The sequence below is a fragment of the Callospermophilus lateralis genome, chromosome 2, assembly GCF_048772815.1.
Source record: "Callospermophilus lateralis isolate mCalLat2 chromosome 2, mCalLat2.hap1, whole genome shotgun sequence".
Lineage (NCBI taxonomy): Eukaryota > Metazoa > Chordata > Mammalia > Rodentia > Sciuridae > Callospermophilus > Callospermophilus lateralis.
Genome location: NC_135306.1, coordinates 4,477,343 through 4,483,381, shown reverse-complemented (window position 1 = coordinate 4,483,381; position 6,039 = coordinate 4,477,343). Strand labels below are relative to the sequence as shown.

Sequence of the window (6,039 nt, the reverse complement as noted above, 5' to 3'; positions counted from 1 at the left end):
CCTCACAGAGCAGGAGCCCCTGGCCAATGTGAGGGTCAGAGGCTGCACTGGCCAAGCACACACCGTCTACTGCAGGTCCCCAATGGAGTGACCCACACATTTCCTCAGTGAATCCTCCCGACAACACCAGGAGGCCAGTGCTCTTATCACCACCACTGACACATCAGCAGGGTACGAGCCCCAGTCTGCTCCTCTAGGCAGCTGGGGGCGGTGTGGGTGGTGTTCACTGGTGGCTTTCCTTGTCCCCAGCCTGGGAGGGAGGACTTGCTTCTGCAGTTAACTCTGGGGTGTCTGGTGTTTGGGGCCACACCTGCGCTCAGCCTGAAGGTGCATGTGCTTGCACGCGCGCACACACACACACACACACACACACACACTACTGCTTTTCTCAGACTGCACTGCCTCTCTGGCTTGACCTCTCTGGCACACAGTAGGTGCTTAGTGAACTTCTGTGAGGTACACAGGCAGCTTGCCTCTGGGTTCTTCTGAGCTCCCCTGGTTTCATGCTGCCTGGGACCCGAGAAGGAGGCCTCCAAGGCCCCCACAGATGGGGGCATCCTGGCCAGGCTGTTGGGGGAAAAGACCCAGCAGGTAAAAGCAGGGTGGCCAGTGGCATTGCCACCCTTCACCAGAGCCCAGGGGACCTTCTCGAGCCTCACCTGCCATGTGCCCTCAGACGGCACCACACACTCTGTCCTTGGTGTCTTCTGCTCTCAAGTGGAGCCTGCAATGCCAGTTCCCTCCCAGGGTCGGTGGAGGGAAGTCCCTGAATAAGCGTAGGACAGACCAAACAGTGAGTCCAGGGTCAAACTAGGGGCCCTACTCTGACGGAACAACCCCGGGCAGAGTCCACCCCAGCATTCTCCTCTGAGCGATGGGGCGAATAAGCGCATCTTTCACCAAGAGATAGCAACATGGGAAGGGGAGCCCCTCAGCAAGCCGCTGTGCACCACACCCAGGTGGACGACGTTGCACAATCACCTCCAGGATGCCCAATAGGTCTCAAGCATTTGCTCATTAAATTCTCACACCACCCTAGGTCTTTGGATGCCATTACAATCTCCACTTTCCACGTGGAACAACTGAGGCTTGGCAAGCTGAATCTTTGGCTCAAGGGCACAGCAATAGGCCAAGGTGAGCAGGAATGTGAGACCAAGGATGCACAACTCTGGGACCTGCAGTGCCCACTGTCACTGTCACCAGTGCTCATTCAGATCTGGAAGGAGTACTTGAGGTTGGCTCATCATCCCATTGTACAGCTGAGAAAACTGAGACCCAGAGAAGAGAAGAGACTAATCTTGTTACAGAGCTGCCACTGTTAGAACCAGAACAAAAACTCCTACCAATGCTGCTCATATTTATTGAGCACTTACTGTGTTCCACAGGCTAAGTGCTTGTGTGCATCTTTTCAGTTCATTCTTACAATAACGTCAGGAAGAGACAATTAGCAATCTCATTTTTCATTTGGGCAAACTGAGGCAGAGTAAAACAGCTAACTCAAGGTCACACAGCTAATCAGCGGTGGAGGCATATCCAGGGAGTCAAGCTCTAGTGTCCTCATCCAGTGCTCGTGGCCCTGCCTCCCCCACAGAGAGGCTGGCCTCACCCAGCATCCCAGGCCCACGCAGACTTGCCTCCCAAGGGCTCTGCAGACTCCCAGGGCATGGTCACCTCCAAGCAAGGCAGGGTGCAGCTCAGGGAGACAGGTGCAGAGCCGGGCTGGCAAACCCCAGGCGCCAGAAGACCATGAGCCCCTGCCTCTGCAAAGGGAAGTTTATCCAACAAAATGCAGCCAGCAAGAGCACGTCCCGCTTTGTGTCTCCCGTTGCAGGCAGCACACATCTTGGGAGATGTGTGGATGAAAGGCACCATATAAAATGCAATCAATTATGAATCACCATTACTGAATTAATCACATGTATGATTAATACAGTAATAATAATTAATGGGAGTACGGTCTAGAGATTAGAGCTGAGAACTGGCAGGGAGGAGCCGGAGTATTCCTCACCACTGCCTGGAGGCGTCACCGGGGAAGGGCCTGGGTTTGGATCTTGGTGTCTCTCCGCCCGCCCCTGCCTGGGCTGTAGAAGTGAGGGGCTTGATGTCTCAAAACCCCAAGATGGGCCTGGGCTAGGTCCTGGGCTCTTCCATCTACCTACAGCTGCATCTCAACTGCTCAAGGTCAAGGGGACAAAGTTTCTTGAAGAATCCAAATCTTGATCTGGCGTAAGATGGTGAAGGGTGTGAATGAGGCCGGGGTGAGGATGTGGTGGGGTGGCCTTGGAGCTCACACTTGACTTTAATCAGCCCTATAAGCTCATTTGCTGTCTGTCCCATTGTCCGTCTGCATTAGGATTTGTCTTTTCTCTGAAATCCCCAGAGGGCTGGACCTCATCTGTTCTTTCCCATTGCAAAGCTGGTGGATTATTTTTGCATGTGGCTTTATTCTTTCCCATGACTCGTCCAGCCCGGGGAATATTCCTTATTCCCAAGGAGGGGAGCAACACAGACAGCACACATGTGAGAACGCCTGCAGTCCTCCCAGCTCCCCTGTGCGCATTTGGGTGTGTATCTTTGCAAGCCTCTCTTTCCACAAGTATACATAGTACGTATATGTTACACATGGGCGTATATTATACATGTAATTATATACAGGCCCCTTTTTAAAAAATAGGTGGAATAAAATCAAATACTTGTTGTGCAGATGCTTTTTGATAGTAGCTGCCACATGCACAATTCAAATGAGAACTGCACAGTGCAGCCAAAATCCCACCAATGAAGTAAACCATCAGGCTGCTGGTGAGAGCGGGGCCAGCGATGAGTTTTTTGGAGGGAGATTCATTAACACTTTCCTGCCCCTGGTGCTTAGCATCTTTTTACTCCTGGGGAAAGGTCATTTGTCCAAAGACACCTTAATGCAGTTTGGAAATGAACGTCCCCCAGCCACCTGGTCCCTACATGGCTGGAATCCTATTTGTTCCCCAGCATGGAAACAAAGCATCTTATTGTTCCCTTGAAAGGAAAATCACCTCCTGGAGGCCGCACAGAGCTTGGTCAAGTCAGGTTTTCAGTACAGGAACCCCTGCCCGGGGCATATTCCTCCTAATGTGGATGGGGAAACTGAGGTCGGGAGCAGGGAAGGGATCTACTGCAGGGCACACAACCAGTTAGGGACCAAGCCAAGATAAGCCCATCATCTTGACTCCCAGTCCAGTGCTCTTCCACTATCCCATGATTTCCAGGGTCTGAAAATGGGGAGACCCAGAGACAGGTTCTGGAACAGGTCCCTGGAAAAGCCCTGGGAAGGAGGACTGCTGGAGAGGAGGTGGAAATTTTTTCAAGTGGCAAATATCTTTGCAAATGGGTCACCCAAACCATCCTGGCAACTGCAGGGAGGACGCACCTGGGTCCCTTGGCTGTTCTTGGATGAACTGTAGATAGGAAGCATCCTCCTTCCTGTCTTGTTGGCTGTTCCTGACAGCATCCAGGCCCTGGGTGATGGAGGAGCAGGGCGTTTCCTGGGGATTGATGACCCTGCCTGGGGCAACAGCAGGCAGAGGGCCACGGGTCATCACTCCGCCTGTGCGGGAGCCCCACACAGTGCCCTTCTCTGCTGCCTACAGGCTGAATATTTCAAAATCAAATCGCTGAGATCTGTTCTTGTCCTAGGAGGAGCTTCCTCCTGCTAGATGCTCTGAGACCAGGAAGGACATGGCCAGGGCTGGCTGCATCTGATTTCCTGGATGACTTTGTGGGGTGGATCCACCTCCCTTGGCAGAGACCTGAGGGTACGCGTGGCAGAGATACTGGATAGTCCTGTTTTGACCCCTGCTTGGAAAAGGAAGAGCTAGCCATTCACAGTTCACAGATGGGGACACTGAGGCCCTGAAGCAATCAGTGCCACACCCCAAGTTAAACAGTAAGTCAGGCAGTAGCCAGCACCTCCTGGGAACCCAAAAACCCTGCCTCCTGGCTCAGAATCTTCTTTAGCTATGTGACCTTGGACAAATGACTTAGGTCTCTAAGCTTGTCTCCAAGTTGGGACTTTCCTAATAGAGCTAAGTCACAAAGCTTTGGGGAGAAATCAATGAATAATGCACATAAATTCATTTGCAGGGAGCCTGGCACAAAACAGGTGTTAAGTGAGTGCTGTTGTTGTTGTTGTTATTATTATTATTATTATAGCAGATGACAGTTTTTAATTCTGCATACTCTGTCTGCTTTGTCACAAGAGTCTAAATGTTATTCAGCAGTACGACCCTCTCTCCAGGTTTAGGGGGAACCAAGAGCAGGAAGGGTTAAGGTGGAGGTAAGGGTGACAATGGGGTGGGGCACTGAAATGCTATCTTATGCCATATCTTGCTCCCATTTCTGACATTCTCTGTGACCTTGGACCATTCTCTCTCTCTCTCTCTCTCTCTCTCTCTCTCTCTCCCCTCTCAGGCCTTTTGTTCTTGTTGCATCCAAATGACAGTGTTGGCTGCTTGGGCACTGCAGTAAGAACCCACCCCAGGAGGCCAGGAGAACCCCAAATCCACAGGGGCCACTGGAGGAGGAGGAAGCCCCCCCCAATAGCCCCAGGGAGCAGCCTGGCAGGGAATCTCCAGGGGCTGGAGAATGCAGGGACCCCCCTGCCCAGTGTTGCCAACTCAGTGGCCTCAGCCCGGCCCTGCAAGAGTCCTCCCACGCCCTCCTCCCAGGCTTGGCCCGAGAGAGGCAGAGATCCCCTCAGGCGAGGCCCCTCCTGCCCCCCTACTCTGCACTCCCTGTGGAGCCGGCTTGGCTTCGTCAAAAGCAGGGCCCATCAGGGTGGAGGCGGCGATGTGTCAGCTGGTATTCAGGCTCTGGTTGTGCGCTCAGTTCGCTCCCCCTCCCCATCTCCCCAAATCCACCCACCCACCCCTTTACCCACTGCTTGGGGCCTTCTGGGTGGCAGCACTTCACAGAGAGAGAGAGAGAGACAGAGGAGCAGCCTTGAGCCCTTGGCTGTTGGGGGTGGGGGAAACTGACTCACTTGGCCCCCTTCTTGGTGCCGATGGGGCAGCTCCCACACCCAGGGTCGCCGGCCCCCGGTCAGGCCCCTGGGTTTGGGAAAGGAAACTGCAGCCCGCCGCGCCTGACCCGAGCCGGCTGAGGATGCGCTCTGCGCGCAGGGACCCGCTGGCCCCCGGGCCGGGAGGCGATGTGTAGGCAGCGACCCCCCAGCACAGGCTCGCTCCCGCGGCCGCCTGCTGGGGCCACCCTGGCCGCGGGCCCGCCGGGACGCCCCTGCTCGCCGCGCCCCTCCCTGGGCCGTGGCGCGTCCCCCGAGTCTCGCAGTATTTTCTTCCTGCACCTTTAAGAAGACCGTTGCTCCGTGGTGGGATGGTGTGTTAAAGCCACACAGAGGAAGTTACGCAGCCCGGATCAGACCGAGAGATAAAAGCCCCGATGGTGATCGTGAGTGATGGCAAGAGGATTTAGCCTCGGCATTAACTTAGAGCCGAGTGCAGGGGGGCAGTGAAGCGCCCCGCCATCTGGCCCGCGCCGCGCCGGGGGGATGCCCCGGCGCCCCCAGGAGCAGCCGCGAAGCCCACCCGGGCCGGGGGCTGCCCAGCGCGCGAGCGCGGGTCCTCCCGGAGCCGCCCAGGGGACCCAAAAAGTTTGCACTTGTTAGCGGCGACCTCCCGCTCGGCCCGGGCGGGCGATGCGGGCGGCGCGGGCGGCCCCCTCCCCCGGCCCGCGTCTCCGGGACGGCTGCGGGCGGCCCCCCCGGCGGCCGGAGGGCTCCCCAGCCCCGATCTGACGGCGGCGGCGCGGCGGCCACGGCGGCGGAGCGGCGCGGGGAAGGAGCACCGGCGCCCAGCCCTCCGGCCCTCGCCCCCACCCAGCGCCATCCAGAGGGGAGGCGCAGCGCCAGAGGGTGGCGGTCCTCGGCCTCCCGGGTCTCCGCTCCGGGAAGCCGCTCCGAGCCGGGGTAAGGCGGGCAGGGAGAGCCCGGGAGGCGAGCGGGGGCAGAGGCGCTGCGGCTCGCCAGGCTGGTTTCATTTTTAAAGGGCT

At 56.7% G+C, this 6,039-nt stretch overlaps 1 protein-coding gene across 3 annotated transcripts in view; it reads left to right on the top strand.

Annotated features, from left to right (window-relative positions):
* Positions 1 to 5,740: 5,740 nt before the first annotated feature.
* Ntng2 (netrin G2) overlaps positions 5,741 to 6,039 on the top strand; it is a 59,826-nt gene continuing 59,527 nt past the window's right edge. For all 3 annotated transcript variants that reach the window (XM_076843070.2, XM_076843067.2, XM_076843071.2), the window contains exon 1: positions 5,741 to 5,956. The gene's annotated coding sequence lies outside the window, so the exon portion shown is untranslated. The remainder of the gene's footprint in view (positions 5,957 to 6,039) is intronic.